Genomic DNA, 26,155 nt, shown 5'->3' on the forward strand with positions numbered 1-26,155 from the left:
ATTCCCTTCAAACGACAGTAAACGACAAAAGCGCAGTGTTTTGTCCTCATATTATGGCTGCTGGTTTTATCCTGTATTATATGTATGAGTTGTCCCTAGATATTGTTACAGACTTAAAGAAGGTGATTTTTAAGAAATTATAATAAATCGTAAGTAAAGCTAATGTTGTAAAGATGTTATTTTTTACAAAGATTTTACTTATTTGACAGAGAGAGAGAGAAAGAGAGCGCCAAGCATGGGGGGCAGCAGACGGAGAGGGAGAGGGAGAAGCAGGCTCCCGCTGAGCAGGGAACCCGTTTTGGGGCTCTATCCCTGGGCTCTATCCTAGGACCCTGGGATCATGACCTGAGCGGAAGGCGGAGGCTTTAATCCACTGAGCCACCCAAGCGCCCCAAGAATTTTTATCATTATGTAAAAAGCACACCTGTGGTCTCAGGCCTTTGGAATAAAATTAAAAAGCATGTGTGTATTTTTTTTCCTGCCTTAGGTTCTGCCTACAACCCCCTGAAATTTTCCCAGCTACTCTTTGCTATGCTTTGCCCAAGTGGAGCTTTAACAGTGATTACTCACTTTGTTTCTCAGTCTGGATTCTCTCTCACTATCTCTTTCTGCCTCTGTCATATATATGTATATTTATTTTAATTTATCTCACTGTCCGTGAGGAAACTAAGAGTCACACTTGCTCACTTAGGAGTCCATAACGTAGTCGCTGAACTGCCAAGTATTATTGTGCTATGACTTGATCTTCAACAGCCAAGAAAAACTTCGGTGCTCTAAACAATTTAGCTGGCAACCAACACAGAAAATGGCAGAAGCACCGGCTACTTTACTCCACGGTTTATGATCTGGGTTTGTTTATTCATGCCTTAAACAGGAGTCGGACCTTGAGTCGGAGCTGATCTGTTTTTCGGCGCTCGACTGGACTTCCTTGAACGACTGCTTGGGCACTCTTCCTATGATGTCTGGGGCGTTCGTGTATTCGGTGATCTTTTGCGCCGTCTTCTTGCTTGATGTCTCCTGAGCGGTGGCGGCGCCGGGTCGAAGGCTGACTTAACTGCGAGGCCCCTCGCTCAGGCTGCTTTCTCCCGCTGGTCGGTAGAGCGGACCCCTTGCTTCCTGCCTGCCTCTTTTTCCTGTCGGTGGCTGAGTCCCCTCGCTGGGCTGCAGACGGAGCCCCCGCCTGTCTTGCAGGTAGGCCCGGGAGGAGCCTGGGAGGCCCGGTCCGGCATCCTTCCGCCGGCGGGTTGAGAAGACCTTGGCGCCGGCGGGTGGGCGGGCGGGTCGGCGGCAGAGACACCGCCGGAGGAGGAGCTACCCGTTTGCGTTCGGGGGCGCGGTCGGAGAGGCGGCGGGGAACTGAGGGAGAGGCCGGAAGGAGGGAGAGATGCTGGGGCTGCTCTGTGCGGTTCGGTAGGGAGGGGGTGTTGGGTCTTGGGCGGGTGTTGGCACCCCTAGTGTGGGGGGAAAATCGCTTTCTAGGAACAGATAGAGCTTTACGCGCTTTGACCCTCCGTTTCTCCTCCCGCCTTCCCACCCCCAAGGCTCCGGGTGTCATGACTCATTTGTGCTGGGGACCCCCTCTGGGTCCGGCCTTTGAAGGGACCTTTGAATAGGTGGAGGCAAGAGCAACATGGCCCCCTGGATACTCTGAGAGAAGTGCCATGTTCTTGCTTTTTTGGGGTAGGGAAACTGAGACTGAGCTCTGGTACTTGACTTTTCCCCATGTCCCCAACAAATCTTTAAATGCACCTTAAGTCTACTTTTTGTCATTTACAAGTTCGCTTTTTGTTGTTGTTGTTTTTATGTTTACCTATCCCTTTATGCACACAGTGACTTGTCGTTTGTGATCCTTCCTACCTAGATAATCAGATTCTGTCACTGGTACTTCATAAGTAAAGAGAGCATGCTGGTTTTGCGTGTCAAAGTCTGCATCATTTTCGTGAGAACAGCAATGACAGTTTTGTTTCTTGATAGAAAATTTCGTTTGCTGTCCAGTTTGCTTTCTGGTTGATACTTATTTCCTCTTCCCCTCAGTTTATGCTCAGTGAAAGTCTTCCAACTATGGTGTTAAGTGGTTAATGTCCGACAGGATGGTCAAGATTTTGAAATCAGATATTTGTCTTCAGAGTTTGCTTTCTAGGAAGAATCCAGAAGAAACCCAAGGAGTTGCCTTTGGAACAGTTTTGTTATATTTGATTAGTGGTTTAGTTATGCATATACTAGAGTTAAAAAGGTTGTGTGTAAGAATCATTCAAATATTGATATATTTAAATAGAAAGTTAAAATTCCAGCAGCTCCATTGTGTTTTCCTTTTCTCCCCTAACTTGGAAACTTTGGGGACTAAGTGTTCTTATTCATTTTATTTTCATTGGATTCAGTGTCTCCATCCTAATTTATGTAGCTTCTTTGTTGAAAAAAAAAAATTCAGACTAGAGGTCATTCTAGGTTGAATAAGTATTTCCATAGTATGTAGAATCAGTAGGACAGTGGTTTTAAGAGAAAATAGACTAAATTTCTAGTTCTTAGGTGGAAACTATACAAGTAAATTTTTTAAAAAATAATTTTAGAATTCTGATGAGTTTTGGAAAGATTATTGTTCCTCTATTTTTTTTTTTTTGAGGTCAGCAGTATTTAAATGTGGGTCCCTTGATTTTGAGTGCTTTCCTAGATATCAGGACCTCGGTACTTCCAGAAAGGGTTTAATGAAGAGCTACCAGACTGTGGCGAGTCTACATTGGGAAGTTAGGCTAAGAATGTGTGTTCTCTGGAAAAGTTTTTGTGGTAGGAGAGAAATTTATAACAGAAGAAAGAATTTAGAGAAGGAAGTGACATTGTCTCCTGGGGATTGATTCTGCATAGAATTTATAGTTAGTGTCGTATTGCAGCAGCTCCTAATTAATGCTAAATAATAGATGGAGTTGCTATGAGTGTCACAAAAAAATGTTAGGAACATTTTGTTATGTTTCTGTAGGAAGTAATTAGCAGAGGTTTAAGCTGGATTGAAGAAGACAAGAAATTTGGTTGTGGTGCTGGTGGTAGAGTTACAGGGATAGAGCTGCTGCTGCTGCTGCTGCTTTTTTTTTTTTTTTTAAGATTTTGTTTATTTATTTGACAGACAGAGATCACAAGTAGGCAGAGAGGCAGGCAGAGAGAGAGGGGGAAGCAGGCTCCCCGCCGAGCAGAGAGCCCGATGGGGGGCTTGATCCCAGGACCCCAAGTTCATGACCCGAGCCGAAGGCAGAGGCTCAACCCACTGAGCCACCCAGGCGCCCCAGGGATAGAGCCTCTGATCAGCTTCTGTCCTGTTTTATGAGAGAAATTCACTCTACTATTTACCTTTTTTGGTTAAATCTTGTGCTATTCTGTCAGTGTCAGATCAGGCTCTCTTCTGGTATTTCTTTTCAGAAATTTATGGGTTCAGAATATGACTTAATTGTTCTGTCTTCTCTTTTAGTGAGAAAGTTCTTGGGGATTATGAAAGATGTGAACTTCTTTGAATAACTTCTATAACTTATTCCTGGAAGGAGTTTTGTCTGTCTCTTGGAAAAGATTAGTTATATATGTCATTTGAAAACAATTGGTTATTATTATTATTTTTTAAGATTTTATTTATTTATTTGACAGACAGAGATCACAAGTAGGCAGAGAGGCAGGCAGAGAGAGAGAGGGGAAAGCAGGCTCCCTGCCGAGGAGAGAGTCCGATGCGGGGCTCAATCCCAGAACCCTGGGATCATGACCTGAGCGGAAGGCAGAGGCTTTAACCCACTGAGCCACCCAGGTGCCCCATAATTGGTTATTTTTATTAACTGTGATAACTTCTTCTTATACTGTATAATTCTTTTTTTAAAAAAAGACTTTATTTATTTATTTGACATTCAGAGATCACAAATAGGCAGAGAGGCAGGCAGAGAGAGAGGGAGAAGCAGGCTCCCCGCTGAGTACAGAGCCGGATGCCCAGCTCTATCCCAGAACCCTGGGATCATGACCTGAGCCGAAGGCAGAGGCTTTAACCTACTGAGCCATCCAGGCGCTCCTATACTGTATAATTCTCAAAATATTTTCAACACATGTTAGGAAACTTATGAAACTTTTATTCTTTTCTTTTCTTTTTAAAGATTTTATTTATTTATTTGACAAAGAGAGATCACAAGTAGACGGAGAGGCAGGCAGAGAGAGAGATAGAGGGAAGCAGGGTCCCTGCTGAGCAGAGAGCTGGATACGGGACTCCATCCCAGGACCCTGAGATCATGACCTGAGCGGAAGGCAGGGGCTTAACCCACTGAGCCACCCAGGCGCCCCTCTTTTATTTTTTTTAAAGTAAGCTCCACATCCAATGTGGGGCTTGACTTCATGATCCTCAGATCAAGAATTGCATGTTCTACTGGCTGAGCTAGCCAGGTGCCCCAAAACTTTTATTTTTTGATCATGCCCCTTTCTGCTCTTTATTAATACTGAATCCAAACATTTATGATCTTGAAGGGTCTTCATGAATGTTGATAGTTTTTGTTGCCATCTTATCTCACTAGTCCTGTTTATCCTGCCCTGAGAGGAATTGGAAAAAAAGTTTTGTTGTTAGCACACTGAGGTCTCTATTTTTTAATTTTTTAAACAAATTTTTAAAAGATTTTATTTATTTATTTATGAGAGAGAGCAAGCAGGGGCGCACACAAGCAGGGGGGAGCAGTAGGCAGAGGGAGGGGCAGGCTCCCTCTTGACCAAGGAGCATGATGTGGGGCTCTGTCCCAGGACCCTGGGATCATGATCTGAGCCTAAGGCAGATGCTTAACAGATTAAGCCACCCAGGTATCCATTTCTAAATTTTTAAAAATTTATGTTTAAAGATTTATGTATTTATTTGAGAGAGAGCGCACATTCACAGAGGAGGGGGTCAGAGGGAGAGGAAGAAAATCTCAAGCAGACTCCCCACTGAGTGTGGAGCCCCACCACATGGGTCTTGAACTCACAACCCTGAGACCATGACCTGAGCCAAAACCAAGAGTTGGATGCTCAAACTGACGTACACATCCAGGCACCCGAGCTCTCTTTTTTTAAAGATGTGTCTTGGCCTTGATAGAGTTATCTTGGAATGGGATGGAGGTCTTTTTGTCCAGTGGTTTGGTTTACCAAAAAAAACCAAAACAAAACACAAAACCCTTAAGTTCCTCTGATCATAGTTATTCTTGTTTCCTTCTCTGTTTCTCATAACCCCAGAGAGAACTTTCTGTTTCTTGTCATAATTTCTGGTTGTACAGAATTACTATGATACAACCTGTCCTGTGGTTTGGGGGTAATTTATATTTTATATTTTCTTTTTTTTTTTTTTTAAAGATTTATTTATTTATTTGACAGAGAGAGATTACAAGTAGGCAGAGAGGCAGGCAGAGAGAGAGAGAGGAGGAAGCAGGCTTCCTGCTGAGCAGAGAGCCCGATGCGGGACTCGATCCCAGGACCCTGAGATCATGACCTGAGCCGAAGGCAGCGGCTTAACCCACTGAGCCACCCAGGCACCCTATATTTTATATTTTCAAACCCCTTCTTCCCCCTAATTAATTAGGTTTATTTTTTCCCTTTTTCCAAAGCTAAAATTAGTTATAGACAGATAAAGATTTTATTAATCAGTTATTGTCAGAATGTATTTATGTGCCCAGTAGTATGGCAATCTGCCAGAGTGATGTGGTAAGAAGAAAACAGATTAAGGAATCAGGAGACCTGGATGTAAGTCCTAGACTCATGAGCTTCCTTAGCTGAGAAATCCTGTTCAAATTATTTAAGGAGGCCATAGGGAAGGTTACTGCCCTTTATTGGGCATTTGCTGTGTCATGTCCTTTACATGTATTATCTCATTGAATACTTGTAGCAGTTCTTTAAGGTGGATATTATTTTTCCCAGTGGATACTGAACTCAGAGAATGTAAATAATTTGACCAAGATCACACAGCAAGTATGTAGCAGAGCTGGTATTTAAATCCAAAGCTTTGAGTCTTTTTTGAATCTGTATTTAAAGAATGGGAAAGAATATACTTCTGTCATAATACTTCTGTTGAGAAAAAGTACATGAAGCTGCTTTAAAAAAGATAAAGTGCTGTTCACATGTTAACTGCTGTGCTATCTTACAGCAACGAGTAGATGTCATCTAGGTTCTTGGACTATTAGCATTCTGCCTGATAGTCATGGAGGACAGAGGTGACAAATGTTAAAGCAGCATGGGTGGAGCTTACTAACATGTAGGTGGAAAGGCATGAGCGCCTGGAAGTGCTAGTGAAAGACAAGTTTTAGGTGCCGCATGTTTATGAGGTGAGGCTGAGAATATTTACCCCCTCTCTTCCATTTAGTCTTGCCTGTGCACCTGTAGATTAGTATCTTTTCCATTTTGTTGTCTGTCTCTTCCTGGGGTTGATAATCTCTACTTCTCCGCCCAAACTTGTTCATTTCTTCAATGAGTACTGTTCTTATGTTGTTTCCTAAGATACTATGTTCCTCACAGACCTGTGGGAATTATTTGACTGTGACTTTTTCTTTTTTTTTTGTTTTTGTTTGTTTGTTTAAAGATTTTATTTATTTAACTGAGAGAGAGAGAGAGCACAAGCAGAGGAAGCAGCAGATGGAGATGCAGACTCGCCACTAAGCAGGGAGCCCAATGTGGGGCTCGATCCCAGGATCCTGGGATCATGACCTGGGCTGAAGACAGGTACTTAATCGACTGAGCCACCCAGGCACCCGGATTGTGACTCTTTCAACCCTTACCTTTTCAGACTTTTGTTCATCTAGCAAATATTTATTGAATGCTCATTAGATGCTGGGATACAAAGGTAGACATGACTGTCCTTGCTCTTACCAAGTGTATTCCAGTGGGGAGCAGAGTTGACCAGGTACCTGCTAAATAATTGAAATTTAGGCTGTGCTCTGAAAGAAACAAATGGGGGCTGACAGAGAGATGAGAAGTGAGAAGGGCACTGGGTGTTCACAGGGATTAGATACTTTGGTTACGGCATCCTTAATGCCCTCAAAAAGTTGTAATCACAACATGTCATGATTCAGTGAATTAAGGTTCTCTTGGTGCTGTCAAAATGGAAGTCTTTATTTAAGATTGCTACTGGCAATATTTGTTACTTCTCGTCCTGTGACATGGATTTGGTGTAATAAAGGATGACTGTGGCTTAGAAATGTCCAGCATGCTCGGCTAATGAGTTTTTTTTTCTTCTGATGTGATCTGAGTTTAATTGGTTCTCATTTATTAATTTTTTCCAAAATAATTGTTCTTTGGAAGTTGAGTTCAATGAATTTGAACACTGGATACATGCCTTCAGGTTTATTTGTAGCAGGGACTAAGCTGAAGTTCTAAGCTTTATATGAGGGGAAAAACCTAGAAAGATTGTTTTGAAATTGAGAGACGAATGTGTAGGCTACTGCTGAGTATATGTATACAATAATACAATGTATAATACAATATATACAATACAATAATACAGTCTTGTTTGGTACCTTTCTTCCAAGATATTACAAGTATTTTATAGTGGTTTTTTTTTTTCACTGTTGCTTATTGGAATTATATTTCTATCTGTAGAATTAACTGAGACAAATTTCACATTTCATGATTTCATCATTTATTTATTTCTGCTTCCCAGGATATTTATTCACTCTCCCATGAACTAAAATTACTTCGTTTTAGGTGTGTATGTTTATGACATGAAACATTTGAGATTTTGCTGAGTTGCACAGGATTAATATGCCTGTTGATTTGGGGAGAGAATTGGAGTAGTTCAGTCTAGCTGACCAGTGAAAACAGAGTAGAAAAACATGTCTTTCCAGACTCTTGAATAACAGTCTAGTGGCACTGATGCCTAGAGTCAGGTAGTCTGAGTCCAAATCCCAGGGTCACTATTTACTAGCTCTGCAACTTGGGCAAGTTACTTAACCTCTCTGTGCCTTTCCTCATGTGTAGAATACCATATGGTTGTGAGAACTGAATGAGTTAATATATGTAAAGCATTTAGAACAGCAGATAGTGCTATGTATGACAGCTGTTGTCATTTTCAGTATTATTGTAGCATGATAAAGATTATATGTTCCCCCCAACCAGAACAAATAATAGTGATGCTTAGATTGAAGTTTAGTATCTTTTGAAAAAATTTGAATAGGGAATAAGAATTTAAAGCAGCATATTTGTCCTTCCTTTCTCTCAGTGTGCTTCAAATTAGAGGATGCATCTTTACTGGGAAAGAGAAACCTAGAAAGCAAGTGTCTGAAAGAATTCCAAATAGAAGAGAAATGGCAAGATTTTGAGGATTCTGTAATATGTGTGGTAAAACAGGCCAGACTATTTTAGGAACAGAAGAACATTTCTTTGCAAAACAGGTAGAAAATTTTTAGCATCTAAATTTTACCATCTATTTGAACTGTGATTAGTGCTTGAAGTATTTGGAAGAAGTTGACTTAAGGCACAGAAAAAAGTGATATTTAGGGAAAAATCAAAGCTACCCAATCACCTTAGGTAAACTTCTGGAAGAGGCAATATATGTTACATATAGTGGGAAGACTGGGAATCCAATGGAGTTAGCTTTTTTATTACTCCTGTCCCTTCATGCCATTTTAAGTTGTGGGTGGCTTCAGTCTTTGTCTTAAATATTTTTGTTTTCCTCTCTGATGTCTCTGTAATGTTCCTGCTCTGTCATTTTAAAAACCTACTTAATGATTATAGTGGAGTCTTGTTTTATTCATTCATTCATTCAGTAAATGTTTATTGAATGTCTACCATTGTGTTAAGTGTTGTGGATATCATAATCAGAGCTGATCAGAACCAGTGCTTATTGAAGTGCTTTGTGCCAGGTACCATACCACGTGCTTTATCATTGATTCTTTTTATTCTTCCAACGGTTTTGTGGTGTAGGTACTTTTATTATCCACATTTCATAGATTTGGAGATGTGGCACAGGTAGGTTAAGCAGTTTGCCCAAGGTCTTCCAGGTAGTTAGTGGCAGCACCAGGATTGGAATCCAAGCAGTCTGGCTCCATAGTCTTTTGCTCTTAATCCCTAAATTATACTGATTCTAAACTACTTTAAGCAATTCTAAACTCTCTAAACTACTACCACTTTACGAAGACTAGAGTGATAAAAATAGACACTGTTGGGGCGGCTGGGTGGCGCAGTGGGTTAAACCTCTGCCTTCAGCTCAGGTCATGATCTCAGGGTCCTGGGATCGAGCCCCACATCAGGTTCCCTGCTCACCGGGGAGCCTGCTCCCTCCCGCCACCACCTGCCTCTCTGCCTACATGTGATCTCTGTTAAATAAATAAATAACATCTCAAAAAAAAAATATAGATACTGTCCATGCCCTTACAGAGATTGTAGTCCAAAGGGGAGAGAGACCATAAACAAAAAATACAAAAATAATTATGTAATTGCAAAGTGTATCAAGTCCTATGATGGAAAAGTAAAAAAGAGATCATAGTAGAGGAGCTTGAATTATATTGGAGCTTTGGGGAGGGTTTCTCTGAAGAAATGATATTTAAGCAGAAACTAGAAGGATGAAAGGGGAAGGTAAAGGGAATACGCATGTATGAAAGCCTTAAGGTGGGAAGGAACTCGGCCCATTTGAGAAGCTGAAAGAAGACTGGTGTGGCTGGAATACAGTGAGCAGTGGGGAAGGAAGGAGATGGGCATTAGGATGAAGATAGAGACATAGGGACGACTGTGTTAAGGGTTTTGGATTTTTTTCCTAAGTAAAACTGGAAGCCTTGGAAGATTTTAAGCATGAGTGTTATGACCCAGTACATGATTTTTAAAATCGCTCTGGGTACATTGTGGAAAAAATTTTGGAAATTGTGGAAAATTTGGAAGAGAATTGGGAGAAGTATGATAGTTAAGATGTCTTACTTATTAAAAAAAAAAAAAAGAATGTCTGACTTGTGGTCTGGGCAAAAGATGATCATGACTTGGATTAGGGTCTAGGCAGTAGAGATGGAAGGAAGTAGAAAGAGTCAAGAGACATTATTATTATCATTATTGTTTTAAAAGATGCAATAGATATTTTAGAATTAGGACAGGCAAGACTTTTTTTTTTTTTTTTTTTTTTTTAAAGATTTTTTATTTATTTATTTGACAGAGATCACAGTAGACAGAGAGGCAGGCAGAGAGAGAGAGGAGGAAGCAGGCTCCCTGCTGAGCAGAGAGCCCGATGCGGGACTCGATCCCAGGACCCTGAGATCATGACCTGAGCCGAAGGCAGTAGCTTAATCCACTGAGCCACCCAGGCTCCCAGGACAGGCAAGACTTAATGATGGATTGAGTATGTGGGAGGAGGGAAGAGTCTAGTATGATTCCCAAATTTATGGCATGAGCCTCTGGGTAGATGAAGTTGCCATTTCTGAGATGGAAACATTTGAGAAGGAGCAGATTTTGACCAGAGTTGGAAAGTAGAATGAAGACCTCAGTTTTAGTCATGTTGAATGTGAGTTATCTGTTGAGAACATACAAGTGGAGACATCAAGCAAGGAGCCTTTGAGTGATGCTGGAAGGGGCCCTGAAGGTAAATCCGGATGCTCTTGGTAGACAGGTGGTGTTTACAGTCAAGGAAAATTGCCAAGATTACCTAGAGGGCATGGATGTGTAAACTAACAGGAGAGTGTTCCTAATCAAGCAACAGGACATTTAATAGGAAATCTCAGAAACTGAGAGAGGAACATGTTCAAGAAGAAAGTGATTGCCTGTGTTTTTTGGATTTAGCAACACAAAGATCATTGATGAGCATAACAAGAACAGTGTTGGGGGTGCCTGGATGGCTCAGCTGGTTAGGTTAAGTATTTTCTTTCAGCTTGGATTGTGATCCCAAGGTGCTGGGATCTAGTCCCACATCGGGACTCCCTGCTCGGTGGGGAGTCTGCTCTTCCCTCTCCCTCTTCCTCTGTCCTGGCTTGTGCTCTCTCTCGATCAATCTCTTTAATAAATAAAAATCTTAAAAAACAAAAAACAAACAGTGTTGGAAGGAAGTAAGGCCAGAAGAATTCACTGAAGTGAATTTAAAAGGTGGGAAAGGTGGGTGGTCTTTACATTTTGGTAGTTAACACGTGTGTCTCCCCATAAAAAGTAATACTTTAAAAGGAAGTGATATGACAATAGGAACAATACATTTTTATTTTCTCCTTGACAGCCTAGCCTTGGTATCTTGGCAGGAGGTTGGATTAAAGGAGAAAGAAAGAGGTTAAGGAATGAGGATAACTGCAAAATGGCAAGAATAGAGATTCTCATGGTCTTTGTATGTGGCCTTGGAATTTAAGGGTGTATGTCCTTTTTAACTTTGCTGTCATTAGCTTCTCTGTTTTCACCTCCCTGCCTAATGTGTCTTTGTATTTTGGTATTACTGGCTTTTAAAATTCATTCCTTACCTTTATTTTTTCTTGTTGCTTTCTATGGCCATTGTTGCTATAGTTAATTAGCTGATGTGGTTGGTTATTTATCTTTTCACTCATCTGCTTATTTGCTGGCTCTTATTGTCATATAGAATACTGTATAACTGTGATTCTAGACCTTATTTTGATTTGTTTTGTTTCTCATTTAAATATTCTTTGCTTAGAATCTAATAGACTATACTGAGATAATAGAAAACATTTTTGCTACCAGTCTGCCTGGAATTTTATATGATGACTTTCCTGGGAAGGGCTAAACATTTAATGGATAGTGTTCCCATCAGTTTTCTAGCTTTTTAAAAAAAATTTATTGAGGTAGGGGTGCCTGGGTGGCTCAGTCGTAAAGTGGCTGCCTCCAGCTCAGGTCATGATCCCAGGGTCCTGGGATTGGGCATGGCATCAGGCTCCCTGCTCAGTGGGGAAGCCTGCTTCTCCCTCTCCCACTTTCCTTGCTTATGTTCCCTCTCTTGCTGTGTCTCTGTCAAACAAACAAATAAAATCTTTTAAAAATAATTAAATTTATTGAGGTCAAAGTCGCATACACAAAATTAACCATTTTATTTTTAAAATTTATTTTCATTGTTTTTTAAAGATTTTTATTTACTTATTTATTTATTTAGAGAGCACACTCACTCTTATAAGTGGGGGAAGGAGGGGCCAAGGAAGGGGAGAGGCAGAGAATCTCAAGCAGATTCCTCAATGGAGCAGGAGGACATGGGCTCAATCTCACCACCCTGAGATCATGACCTGAGCTGAAACCAAGTGTTAGACACTTAACTGACTGAGCCACACAGATGCCCTGCCAAAATCAACCATTTTAAAGTGAACAATTCAGTCATGTTTAGTACATTCACAGTGTTGTGAAACCACCACCTCTATCTAGTTCCAAAACATTTTGATGTTTTGCAAGAGTAAAACCTCTTCCGTTATGCGATTTCTTTTTATTTCCCTCCTTCCACCAGCCTGGAAAGGAGTAATCTGCATTCTGTATCTATGGATCGATCTATTCTGGCTAGTTTATATACATGGAATCACAGGGGCACCTGGGTGTCTCAGTGGTTAGGTGTCTGCCTGCGGCTCAGGTCATGCCTGGGATCAAGCCCCACATTGGGCTCCCTGCTTGGCAAGCCTGCTTTTCCCTCTCCCTCTGCCTGCTGTGCTCTCTCTCTGTGTCAAATAAATAGATAAAATCTATTAAAAAAATGGAATCATAATGGTATATAACCTTTTGTGTATGTATATATCAATAATCTGTCCATTTATCCATTGATGAACATTTGGACTGTTTCCACCTTTTGGAGATCATGAATAAGAGCTACTGTAGGGGCACCTGAGTGGCTCAGTGGGTTAAAGCCTCTGCTTTTGGCTCAGGTCATGATCCCAGCGTCGGGCTCTCTGCTCGTTGGGGAGCCTGCTTTCCTTCCTCTCTCTCTGTCTGCTTCTCTGCCTACTTGTGATCTCTCTCTCTGTCAAATAAATAAATAAAATCTTAAAAAAAAAAAAGAGCTACTATAAACATGCATGTATGAGTGCCTGTTTTCAGTTGTTTTGGGTATCTACACAGGAGTGTAATTGCAGGGCTATCTGGTAACATATTATTGTTGTGATTCTTCTCAGACCATAGAGATCAAGCCAACATCTGCAGCTTCCACAGAGTGTGTGATTTGAGAGTTGCTGGCTAGCCTTAGATTGGGATTGAGACTCTTTCCTTTATGTTTAACTTTTTGAGGAACTGAATTCGCCTAACATACCAGTTTTATTATTTGCATTCTACTGATGGAGTAATTGAGGTACAGCATCTGCATGGTTTTAACTTCCTATCTTCAGAGCAAGTCAGTGATGGAACTGGGAATTTAAGACTCCTAATCATGTTCTTTGTCTAAGATGACCCATTTAAAGCCATGTTGCATTTACATGACGCTTTTAAAATGGGCCTCCTATATTTTATAATCTCTTGAAGGGATATTGTTCAGGTGGTATTAGGCAGATGTTCTTTTTCCATGGAAAACAAGAGGGAATGTGTTTTAATGGCAAAGGAATATAGATTACAAATTAGAAAGAACTTCCTGACAACAAGATACTGGATTACTACCAAGGAAGGTTATGAAATACATTCTTCAAAGACTTAGTAACTATCTTTCTAGGATGATGTAGGTGTGGACTTGTTAAGGAATGAGGGAGATGAGAAAGATGACTTGCTGAGGTCCCTGGTAACCCCAGTACATAGTTGTTTGATGGTTAATCAGAATGGTATCTCTGGCATTGTAATAAGTATATTTTCATTTTCTTTATGACGAAATAATCAGTAGAGAGTAGGTAAATTGCTCAAGGTCTCCTGGTAAAATGGAAGATTAGTATTCTGAATCTTACTGGCTGTTGGGTTGAATGCTTAGGGATGTGTTCTTTATCATAAACAAGTCTTTTCATAGCTGTGTGATGTATTACTATTGTGATTCTTCCTAAACCATAGGGATCAAAGCCAACATCTGCAGCTTCCATAGAGTGTGTGATTTGAGAATTGTTGGCTGTGTCTAGATTAGGACTCACAGTCTTTTCCTGTAAAAATTGGTTTGGTCTCCTGTTATACATGTAGAGATGGAACATATTATCAGTAACAGACTAAGATAGTAGATTCTTAATGACTATTTAGGAAGGACTGGGTTAAAATTGCTTTGGTGAAGGTGAACACACATAAATGTATTTTGTTTTTTAGTGCTTGAAGAGAAAGAAGTCCAGAAGCTGGGCAAATAAACATTAGATTCTATTGTAGAACATAAACATAAAAATACTCATTAAATGCAGTCTTAAGTTGCCAGTTTAAATGCTCAGCTCAGGAAATGCCAAAGTTAAGGTACTGAGAACGTTAACACATTCACCTGACACTCACAGTTGACATTGAAGTATCTCATAAGGGATCTCTTGTCTATTATCAAAATCATGTTTTGAGCTCCATGGGTCATTGACTGGGAAGCTAACTTGGAAGGGGTATTACCTTGGCAGGTAGGTTTAATGGATTTATTATGTTCATTTTAGTTGAGGTATGGGAGCATTTACTTTTTCACTTCTCTGCTACCAAAAATATCATCAAGTATATTTATTGAGCTTTCTTGAGTTGGCAACAACTGTTCCCTCTGCAGGGGAGCCAACTTTTGAATATTTACCATGAACTGGGAATTTTGTATTTGTTTCTCCTTGTAATATTCATAACAAACCTATAAAGTGGGTGGTGATATCTCTATTGTAAAGGACAGGAAAAATTGAAACGTTTTCTTGCCAAAGGTTATACACATGGTGAATGGCAAAGCTGTGATGGAGAAGTTAGAGTCTTCTGTTTTAAATTAGTGGGGTTTTTTTTTTTTTGAGAAGAAGGTTTCAGCTTAGCTTAAGGATTTTATTTATTTGACAGAGATCACAAGCAGGCAGAGAGGCAGGCAGAGAGAGGAGGAAGCAGGCTCCCCGCTGAGCAGAGAGCCCTACGTGGGGCTCGATCCCAGGACCCTGGGATTACAACTCGAGCCAAAGGCAGAGACTTTAACCCACTGAGCCACTTAGGCGCCCCTAGTGTTATTCATTTTTTATACTGTCACTTCTTTTTAAAATTTAATTAATTAAAAAAAAATTTTTTTTTTTTAAGCAGGCTTGGGGTGCCTGGGTAGCTTTGTCAGTTGAGCATCTGACTTTTGGTTTTGGCTCAGGTCATGACCTAGCAGTCATGATCAGTCTCCACACTCAGCTGGGAGCCCCTCCCCACTGCTTGCGCAGGCATGCCCAACACCCCCCTTCAAATAAATAAATCAAAAAAATAAGTAGACTTCTTTCTCAACATGGAACTTGAACTCACGACCCCCAGATCCCATGTTTTACTGACTGAGCCAGTGAAGTGTGTTCTTTGGAGGTGCCCAAGGAATGGCTGTGAGAGTCAGGAAGAGCTTTGGTTCTCCCACTCTGCTTAAATCAGAGCAGCTCTTCTTTGATCTCTTATATTTTAGTGTTTTCACATAAGATTCCATTTGGAAAAAATGTATCTGTTTGTTCAAGAAAAGAAAGAAAACCTGGAAGACCACTGAGGAATCGTGAAAGAAGATTATTGAAAATAACCTGAAGATTGAAAAGATGGCTAAATTATATAACTGCCAGTCAGGAAATTATGTCAGAATTCGAAGTGACTTGGTGTCCCAGCCACATGTGCAGTGCAGTTATTCTGTCCTTGAGGAGTGTAGGATAGTGGGAAAAGAGCATACACTCTAGATGGCATTCTGGCTCAGCCCCTGGGGTAGCCGTGGGGTTTGAGGATACTTCTGTCAGCCTGGTGCCGCAAATACCCAGTGCAGTGATAACACCTGTCTTTTCAGAGTGGTTCTAAGGATCAGAAATAAGATGCAAGTTGCCTGGCTCATAGTGGATACCCCTAAAATGCTAGCTGTTGGTAAGATGGTGATGATGTTGATGGCTTTTTTTTTTTTTAAGAATATATTGACATTTCACTCCCAAATGCTTGAAGATCTTCCTTATCAAGGATAGGCAGTCCTTTACCTCTGTATGTACCGCATCATGGTGTTTAGCATGTTTGTTTTTGATAGTCTTTAAACTGCGCATGTTTATGTATTCATGAATGCATCTATTATTGTTGAAAAGAGAAAAAGCAGGGGCGCCTGGGTGACTCAGTTGATTAAGTGTCTGTTTTCCCCTCAGGTTGCGACCCTGGGGTTCTTGGATTGAGCCCTGTGTGGTCGACATTGGGCTCCCTACTCAGTGCGGAGTCTCCTTCTCCTTCTGCCCATACCCCCTGCCCTGTTCTGTCACTCAAATAAACAAAAAAATCTTAAAAAAAAAAAGAGAGGGGTTCCTGGGTGGCTCAGCAGGTTAAGCCTCTGCCTTCGGCTCTGGTCATGATGTCAGGGTCAGGGGATCGAGCCCTGAATCAGGCTCTCTCCTCATCAGGAAGCCTGCTCTCCCTGCCCTTGCCACCCCCGACCCCGCCTGCTGCTCTGCCAACTTGTGATCTCTCTCTCTGTCAAATAAATGAATAAAATCTTTAAAAAGGAGAGAGAGAAAAACCTTTACTTTGTTAAGTTCATTTTTACTGGACTTAAAAGGAAGAAGCAGTCGTGGAAATAAACTCTGTACAATGAATTGAGAAACCTGGGCTTTTGTCTTAGAGCTGCTCTTAGTAAAGCTTGTAACAAGGGACAAGTGAATTTAAATTTCTAAGATATATGTTCAAAATGACGACTTGACTCACTTTTAACTCTGTACATCCATGATTTGACCAAAAAGGTTAAAGATATTTTCATTGTCAAAATTTAAATAAATAAATATATATTTTTTAAGTGGGCTTCATTCCCAGCTTAGAGCCCAATACAGGGCTTGAACTCATGACCCTGAAGTCATGACCTGAGCTGACAGGATCAAGAGTCACTTAACCATCTGAGCTGCCCAGGCTCCCCTCATTGCCAAAATTTTAAAGAATTACAGCATTATTTTTGGAGAAGAAGCTTTATGCTGACATGAGCTGGCAAGCTTTTGTTCCTACTTGTTGAGTATGCTCCAGGCAGTGTTTTGTATGGAAGGACGTTATATCAGGGCAGAATTGAAACTAAGAACACTTGTAAGGAAGCTAGTGTGAAAGATTATCATTTGCTTTTGGATGGATAGCTGGATTTTTCAAACCCATAGCACTTTGTACTTCCTTGTGGGTAGTTCCTACATTTCAGTATGGGAGCTGTATAGTTACAGCATACTGTGGTTGTAGACTACTCCCCACGAGACTGAAAGCTCTTGGAGGTTGGAGGCCTGTTCTGTTTTTTGTTTATTTAACCTCTCTGTCCCTGTTGCCTGTAATAGGGCTGGGCATATTGTATAGTTTCCCCCAAATATGCTAAATGGAAAAAAGAAATGTTGGCTCACAGTCAGCAGACATATGTGGAAAATAGCATCTGCCTAAATACACGTGTTGAATTTATTGACTCTCTCCTGTTGGCATGTGATAATATAGAAAGACCTGGTAAAGTGGGAAGAGCAGTAGTTTTATAGCTTCAAACACCAACTTTGTCATGTACTCACTGTTTGATCATGGGCAAGCAATTACACATGGAACCCGGTTTTTGTAAAACGGTAGAAGGGTAGAAGGGGGCTTTAGAGATTGCTTATATGAAACAGTAGCACTCAATAATAGTGGTAGTAATTATTACAAAAATGGATGTCTTAAAAAATTATCGACAATACATTTTGCGCTTCTCCTTGAGGGAGGACTATGTTTTCAGGAAGTTGGTTTGCTGTGTCTTGACTATATGGGAGAATTATCCCCTCTAGCAATTTTCTGCTGAAAAGAAATCTTTTAGCCTTTCTTCCTCTCTGGACCTACAGGATAGTTCCAGGGAGGAGACACAGAGGGGGTTGGGATCCTAGAATAGCTGCTGAAGACCTTGCATTTGTGCAGTCTCTTTAGAATGCTACTGTATTGTACTCTGATGTTCACTCTCACTAAATGCTACTGTACATTAGCAGAGGGAACATTTGTCAGAATTTTCCCAGGCAGAAAATATTCCATACCTGTCATTCTGCTTGGTGCTTAAAGATTTTTTTTAAAAGATTTTATTTATTTATTTGACACAGAGATCACAAGTAGGCAGAGAGGCAGGCAGAGAGAGAGGGGGAAGGAGGCTCCCTGCTGAGCAGGGAGCCCCTTGCGGGGCTCAATCCCAGGACCCTGAGATCATGACCTGAGCTGAAGGCAGAGGTTTAACCAATGAGCCATCCAGCCCCCCCCCCCTTTTTTTAAGATAAAAAAAAAAAAAAGATTTATTTATTTATTTATTTGAGAGAGAATGAAAGAGAGAGAGCATGAGAGGGGAGAGGTCAGCGGGAGAAGCAGACTTCCTGCCGAGCAGGAAGCCCAATGCGGGACTCTATCCTAGGACTCCAGGATCATGACCTGAGCTGAAGGCAGTCACTTAACCAACTGAGCCACGCAATCGCCCTAAAGATTTTTTTTTTGAGCTCTCCATGATACCGTGGTAATAGGTGAAGTAGGTGGGTTCCCTTTGATACAGGGAAAAAAAAACTGCCGGATGTTTATATAAGCAGTGAGTTTCCATGGTGGGAATGGGAAGGATTGGGAGGGAGATTGTGACCAGACTATTGTTTTACTTGTTGAGTATGTTAAGAAGTATGTGTTCCCTTTTTTAAAATTAAAATTAAAATTAAAATTAAATTTTAATTTTAATTTTAATTTTTTATAGATTTTATTTATTTGTCAGAGAGATAGAGAGCACAAGCAGGAGAAGTGAAAAAGGGAGAGGCAGAGGGAGAGGGAGAAGCAGACTTCCCGCTGAGCAAGGAGCTTGATGAAGGACTTGATCCCAGAACCCTAGGATCATGACCTGAGCTGAAGGCAGATGCCCCCAGTGCCCCCTCCCTTCAAACTTTTTATTTTGACATAATTGTAGATATACAGGCACTTGTAAGAAATACTAGTAAGAGAGAGAAATATCATGTGTTTCCTTTACCCAGCTTCCCCCAATGGTAACACCTTACAAAACCATAATACACTATCACAACCAGGATATTACCATTGATACAGTCAAGATACTGAACAATTCCATCACTACAAGGATTTCAACTGATCCCCTTTTAAGCCCCAAATCACATATAGCGCACTTAACTCATCTCCTTGATTTCTGGTGCTTTGCTCTAGAATCAAAGCAATAATAACACTGTAGTTTTTCTTGTCTCTTTCATCTGATGATCTTCTCAAACTATTATTTCTTACAACTGCCTGTAGGTCTACAATTATCTCAAAATAAAAAGTTTAATTTAAGTTTATAAATACTAATTAACAGACCTCCATGAGGCAAGTAATGGTTAGCTCTGGTGAGGTTAGCCCCTTTTATGGATAGGGAGATTGAGGCACGGATATCCTGGAATTTGCCTAAGGGTATAGCATGAGTCACTGTGTTCTGACTCAGATTCAGTTGAATTTATTCATTCTCGCTCTCTCTTCTGAATCAACTGTTTATAATTATGACCTTCTAGATGTGAGGACACAAAAAGGAATTTTTTCTGTATCTGAGGTTTAGTGTTTATTCTATAGAAGCAGTGTGTACTGTGCGAGAGCATGGACTTTGGCCACTGATTTGATTTTTAATCTTCCATATGGACAAATCATTTAACCTCTCTAAGCCTCAGTTTTGTGATTTGTGAAATGGGGATAATGATAGTACCTATCTTCATAGTGTTATTGTGAGAAATAAACAAGATGATGTATGGAAAAGTGGGTAGCACTGCCGGGTGTATAGCAAGTGTTCAGTGAATGTTACATAAAAGTATTGCTTTAAATATATGTTATATTCTGCCACTTGTGTTTATCAGCTGGCAATAATTCAATAAAGGGATTTTTCTGCCACGTAGTTAACAAGGCTTTAAGATCACTGTTTACTTTTGGGATATCTGTCTTCAGCTCAGGTCATGATCCCAGGATCCTGGAATCAAGCCCAGTTTTGGGCTCCCTGCTCAGCCAGGGAGTCTGCTTATCTCCCTCTCTGTCTCTTACCCCCACTTGTGCGCTTGTTCTCTCAAATAAATAAATACAATCTTTTAAAAAATAAAATCTTAAAAAAAATGGCCACTGTTTACTTTTGAGGTAAGGATGCCTTCAAATTTAGTCATATAGGAAGTAATGTTGGATTATATTACTATAGTATTCATTTATATGAAAATATTTAAAAATTTCTCCTGACTTATTTATATTTTCTCAGGTCCATTCATAGGAAAATGGAAAGTGATTCTCAGCTATTGATTTCCTTCATTTAATCTGTTCCCCCCAAAGATATTACTTTTCATATTCTCTTCCTAGCATGAAAATATCCTCAATTTTTTTTTTAAGATTTATTAATTTATTTGAAAGAGAGAGAAGGAGAGGAGGGGAGTGGGGAGGGATAGAGGGAGAGGGAGGGAGTATCCTTAAGCAGACTCCTTGTTGAGCATGGGGCTTAATCCCAGGATCCTGAGATCATGACCTGAGCCGAAATCAGGAACCAGATGCCCAACCAACCGAGCCACCCAGGTACCCAGAAAGTATCCTCAATTTTTAATTACATAATCACATAAGCTTCCTGCGGGTGGGAATGTTCTTGTTCACCATAGTATTCTCAGTGCCTAGAATAGTGCTGAGTACATAGATGTTCAATAAATGTTTCTTGGCTATCATTACTTTTGTATCCTTCTCCTCCTATTAAGTGTTTTTTATTTGGAAAGTTGGGGAAATGGAATCCAGGTTCCAATCAAAGCTTAAAATGGCTAGGTTCTTAAATCCAGTGACTTATTTTGATTGGCTGAGAGATGTGATTGGCAAGATGGACAAGCAGCCGGACCGTTTAGCTTAAGGGCTCTACATTTAATAATTTGACTTCGTCTTTTCCTGAAGCCTGGAGGGAAATTTTTTCTTTCCCTATTCTAGTCAGCCAAGAACCCTGACCTGGGCTGACTCTAACATTGGAGAACACTGAACATGGCATCTGCTGAGCCAAGGACCGGGAGTCAAGCTCAGTTCTGATGCTATCTAAAGAAAAAGCCTGAATTCAAGTCCTGCTTTGTCTACCGACTCATCTTGCAAACCTAGATGCATTTCCTAGCCTCTTCCAGGTTTTATTTTTCTTAAATAATCTCATCTCAATAATCTCAGTAATCTCATCTGTCCTGGGGCCTGGGAGGATTCTTGGGTGAATGTTCTCTCAGCATTTTACATTACTGTTGCTGTGGCTCCAGGGGCTTCCAGGAGTATCTGGGGGCAGTGTGGTACTACTGGGAAGAGTTACAGTCTTCTTTTTCCCAAAGACTATGCAGAAAACAGAAAGGTGCCATCCTTCATGATTTGCAGTTGGCTCTACTTCAACCTCCTAATGTTGGTGGAGGAAAGGTATGTTTTTGCCAGAGTCATTAGGCATGTTTGCCTGAGGCAGCTGGGGTCAATTCCCAGTTCTGGAGTTAAGCTGTTTCTGCCTCTGTGAAATTTCTTCTATCAAAAGCTACTTCTTCTTCTTCTTCTTTTTTTTTTTTTTTAATTTGCTTACTAATGGAAGATCTCTTTGCCTTATTGTGCATTTAAGAGTAGCCTTGCTGGCTTCTTAATTCTGTTGATAGTTTGGGACTCAGAAATTGAGCTTTACTTTCTTCTTGGTTCTGTGGTTTCCTCCTGTTCTTCTTGTGTTTCCAGGGTTCTTGTGTTCTCAGTGGATGCCTTCCCCAGAATGGTTTGCAGATAAAACTTCGTCTTTTTTTTTTTTGTTGTTGTTGTTATCCTTCTGAGGTAAGTGGCTATAAGAATGATTGTCAGACTCAAATTTGGGACCTGTGGCTTTCTGTTTCCAGTTTTGATCACGCTTTGTGTTTGAGTACAGACTGCTGTGTTTCAGGCATTAAGTTACATCATTATGAATTACTTTAGGAAGCCCTAGTAAGCAATATTTGTAACAGAAAATCTAGTGTTTCTTCTTCTTCCTTATTGTAATAACAATAAATAGAATTTATTTAGTTTTGTGTCTTCAAAGCATTTTGTAAAGCTGTTAGCTTATTTGTGATACACACTGTAGAGGTATGACTCATTCTGAGTTATATGAAAAACATTGGGGGTGATGGTGGGTATGAGAACAAAAAAGAGGTCATATTTCTTACTTACCTCTTGATAAACTTAGGCTGACCAGCTTTGTACCAGGTACTTGCTTCATTATTACCTCTTAGCCTGACTTTTTAGATGGAGACAATTGTATTTTGGAGTATTTGTAAATTCTGAACATAAATGTTGTGCATATCTGCAGTGGGGAATATAGATTCTGTCTAATAGCATTTTATTTCTGGGCCTTTGGCTTCTTATAAAGGGTCTGTGTATAATCTCGATTGTACTCGTTTTGATTCTCTCAAATTATTGCTTCCAGTTTGTCAGGTGATTGATTATTATTATTATTATTTTTAAATCTTTTTTTTTTAAGATTTTATTTATTTGTCAGAGAAAGAGAGAGGAGAGAAAGAGAGGGAGAGAGAGAGCAAACACAGGCAGACAGAATGACAGAGGCAGAGGGAGAAGCAGGCTCCCTGCCGAGCAAGAAGCCCAATGTGGGACTCGATCCCAGGATGCTGGGATCATGACCTGAGCCGAAGGCAGCTGCTTAACGAACTGAGCCACCCAGGCGTCCCTATTATTATTATTTTTAAAGATTTTATTTATTTATTTGACAGACAGAGATTACAAGTAGGCAGAGAGGCAGGCAGAGAGAGAGGAAGGGAAGCAGGCTCTCGCTGAGCAGAGAGCCTGATGCTGGGCTTGATCCCACGACCCTGAGATCATGACCCGATGGGAAGGCAGAGGCTTAACGCACTGAGCCACCCAGGTGCCCCCAGGTGATTAATTAAAGGTACTCTCTGATTCTGCTTTGTGGCTCCTGTCATTTCCTTTGCACTCTGGGTGCCAGACTTCTTTGTGCAAACTACCATTTGTTGTGTACTGTCCTTATTTTTGGTTCTCAACTTGGCTTTTACTTCCACAAGTAGTACCTGCCTTGGATTTTTTGTAGCCCTTTTCTTCTAATTATACTCCAAGGACATTATTCCTTTAAGGTACAAAAAGGGTGTTATTACTTTCAGTTTGTACATGGAGAAAGATGAAATTCAGCACCAGTGTGATTTGTAAAAGATTACATAACAACTCAGTGGTACAAATCAGTCATTGAAGCTTCTTATCTCTTGTCTTATCTTTACCCATTAATTCACATCACTTTTATATCTGGCACTTTGAGGCCTGAAAGATATAATATCTCATATTTCATCCCTGCTCTCAGAATATCCACTGCCTCTGTACTTCATTTTAAACATGCGGTCTTTCAAATATGAAGCTGCCAGGCCTGGAATTGACAAATCCCTTTAGCCACATTTTGTGGTCAAAATAAGTCCCTAGGTCAGCCTGTATTCATGGGGTGAGAAATATGTTCTCTCTCAATGGGTGGGGCAGTATGGGAGTAGGGTAGGAAGGAATTGATGGCAACTGTCTTTGGAGAGAATCTAGCATAGGATGGTAAACTAAGTTAGTGACAGGCCTCTTGGAACTAATTCTGGTGACGCAGGGAGGTCACTAGCACTTACCCGTGGATGAGAAAGGATTGGCACGAGACTGTACGTGTAAGAGTCCCTTTCTGTTCTGAGATGTGTTTATGTTGTAGTCCATGTTTGACAAAAGAGTATGCACAGGTTTGACAGAGTACGCACAATTACATCTTCTGTTAGATTAAGTTTTTCAAGATCTGTGGTCTCTCCTAGCAGCCAGACAAAAGTCAGTGTATTGTGGCATCTATCTCTATTTCCTGTTGAGAAGTAATTTTCCTTATTTCGATGGAGTTTGTAATTTTGTAGGGTAAATACATAGTAGCTGAATTTCATGATATAGTCTCATATGGTACTTTATCAAATTCAGAGTTATTTCTGGTCAAAGAGTTTATAGTCCTTTTTTCTCTTAAAAACTATGTATTGCTGTAAAGGAAGAAGTGAAAACATTTTTTTCATTTTTCCTTAATGTCATTCTTTCATTTCTTCTCCTTTGAGGACATGAACATTACAAATATAAGGCAAGCAGATTTCCAGTTGATATATTGTAAGACAGTGAAACATTTATTGATGACCAAATACATGTGAGGCTAGTAAATGGCATAGAAGAGAGACTGAATAGGAGGTTGTATCTCAGTCAGGCACTCTGGAGCTTTCTGTAGTAATTAAGTATCCAGATTCTGGAGCCAAACTGCCTGGGTTTGAATCCTGAATGCACTACTGACTGTGTGACTTGTTCCTTGGGGACCTCATGAACCCTGATGGAGAGGCCCTGAGGATTGTAAATTAGTTACTTTATGCAAAGTGCTATGAACAGTGCCTGGGACATGAAAAGCCCCATGAAAGTGTTAGGTATTATTTTTTTAACCATTACCTTGTGGCTTTATTTTTTTAAAGATGTCAATACTCAGATTTTTTTAAAAAGATTATTTATTTATTTATTTGACAGGCAGAGATTGGAAGCAGGCAGAGAGGCAGGCAGAGAGAGAGAGGTGGAAGCAGGCTCCCTGCTGAGCAGAGAGCCTGATGCAGGGCTCTATCCCAGGACTCTGGGATCACGACCTGAGCCGAAGGCAGAGGCTTTAACCCACTGAGCCACCCAGGCGCCCCTCTTACTGCTATTTTAATTTTAATTCTTCATTACAGAATGAAATTATTCCAGTATAAGCATTGGGATTCTAGAATAGTGAGTACTTTTCATTTAGTAAATCTTTTAATCCTCCTGGCATCCCTGTCATATACATACCATCCGTGGTCACATTTTATGGTGAGGAAATTGAAGTGTAGGGAGGTTAGGTAACTCTTCCAAGAAACCAAGAAACCTTCTTTTACCAAGAAAATAACAGAGCTGGGATTCATTCGGCCAGTCTGATTTTAGGGTCTGTATACCACTATACAGTGTTATCTCTTACCTAGAAATTATGGATAAAAAATATTTCTCTACCTAGATTTAACCATAGTTATCACTTTGGCATATTCTAGGATAGCTTTTAGAAGTCCATACACAGCACATACGCAATTCAGGTAGTAGTTGATGTTTTCCTGCTTCCAGGTGTGTTTGCCTTCAGGATGTGTTCCCTGTGTCTCTCTGGTCTAGATTTGTGTTGCCTTGCCCCAGATTCTTTGCCCACCTCTAAACTCAGTCTCATCTAGGAGGTAGGCAAGAGCTGTACGGAGGCAGGTCTGGTTGCTCACTGTGGTGCTCACATTGTGGACTTGGCTCCTATATAGTGTAATTTGAAGTGTCCTAAAATGTTTTGTAAAAAGTGCTGTTAATGAAAACAAAGCTGCCAATTGTAGAAAACGGTGTGTATTTCCACCCACATGGAGTTTCTGAAGAGTACTGGGCTACTTTTAGGCCTCTAATTAATGGCTTGACATTCTGTCGCTTATTTTCCAGTTGTTGGGAGAGCTTTACTTATGCAAGTAATCCTAGATTTAGTATTTAAAGAACTATTTTTTTTTTCTTTTAAAGAGTTAACCTTGGGATGAATCCTCTGTGTTATGAAATATATGTTGTATTACATAATTGATCTGACTCTTAGACTTCCTACATGGTTAGTGCAGTGGAGAGGGATGCAGTTACTCAAAGAAATGAGGGGTTTATACTCCATTTTAACAGTTCATTCCAGATCTAATAGTTTTCTGATTCACACCCGTGGTATGCAATTGGAAGGGAGGACTTGGGATCTGAATTATCAGCCAGGTTGCAGATAGAGTTCTAAATTGTTGGTTCTGTTTTTGTTTTTAAAGATTTTATTTACTTATTTATCAGAGAGAGAGAGAACAGGCAGGGAGAGCAGCAGACAGAGGGAGAAGCAGGTTCCTCACTGAGCAAGGAGCCCAATGTAGGACTCAATCCTAGGACCCTGGGATCATGACCTAAGCTGAAGGCAGATTCCTAACCAACCGACTGAGCCACCTAGGCGTCCCTATTGGTTCTGCTTTTTAATTCATTTTACTTATGGAGAGGTAGCTCAGATCTCATTTTTTTTTTTTTTAAAGATTTTATTTATTTATTTAACAGAGATCACAAGTAGGCAGAGAAATAGGCAGAGAGATGAGGAAGCAGGCTCCCTGCTGAGCAGAGAGCCCGATGCGGGGCTCGATCCCAGGACCCTGGGATCATGACCTGGGCTGAAGGCAGAGGCTTTAACCCACTG

At 40.5% G+C, this 26,155-nt stretch overlaps 1 protein-coding gene across 10 annotated transcripts in view; it reads left to right on the plus strand.

Moving 5' to 3' along the window:
* The first annotated feature begins 963 nt into the window (after positions 1 to 963).
* Positions 964 to 26,155, plus strand: part of AMBRA1 (autophagy and beclin 1 regulator 1) — a 177,187-nt gene continuing 151,995 nt past the window's right edge. For 3 of the 10 annotated variants that reach the window (XM_045065946.1, XM_045065947.1, XM_004763134.3), the window contains exon 1: positions 965 to 1,191. The gene's annotated coding sequence lies outside the window, so the exon portion shown is untranslated. Of the gene's footprint in view, positions 1,192 to 26,155 lie in introns of all 10 variants that reach the window. The other 7 variants (XM_004763130.3, XM_004763132.3, XM_004763133.3 and 4 more) reach the window with 3 other exon arrangements.

Source organism: Mustela putorius, unplaced genomic scaffold (genome assembly GCF_011764305.1).
Source record: "Mustela putorius furo isolate JIRA1106 unplaced genomic scaffold, ASM1176430v1.1 tig00003859_pilon_pilon_pilon, whole genome shotgun sequence".
In the NCBI taxonomy this organism is placed as follows: Eukaryota; Metazoa; Chordata; class Mammalia; order Carnivora; family Mustelidae; genus Mustela; species Mustela putorius.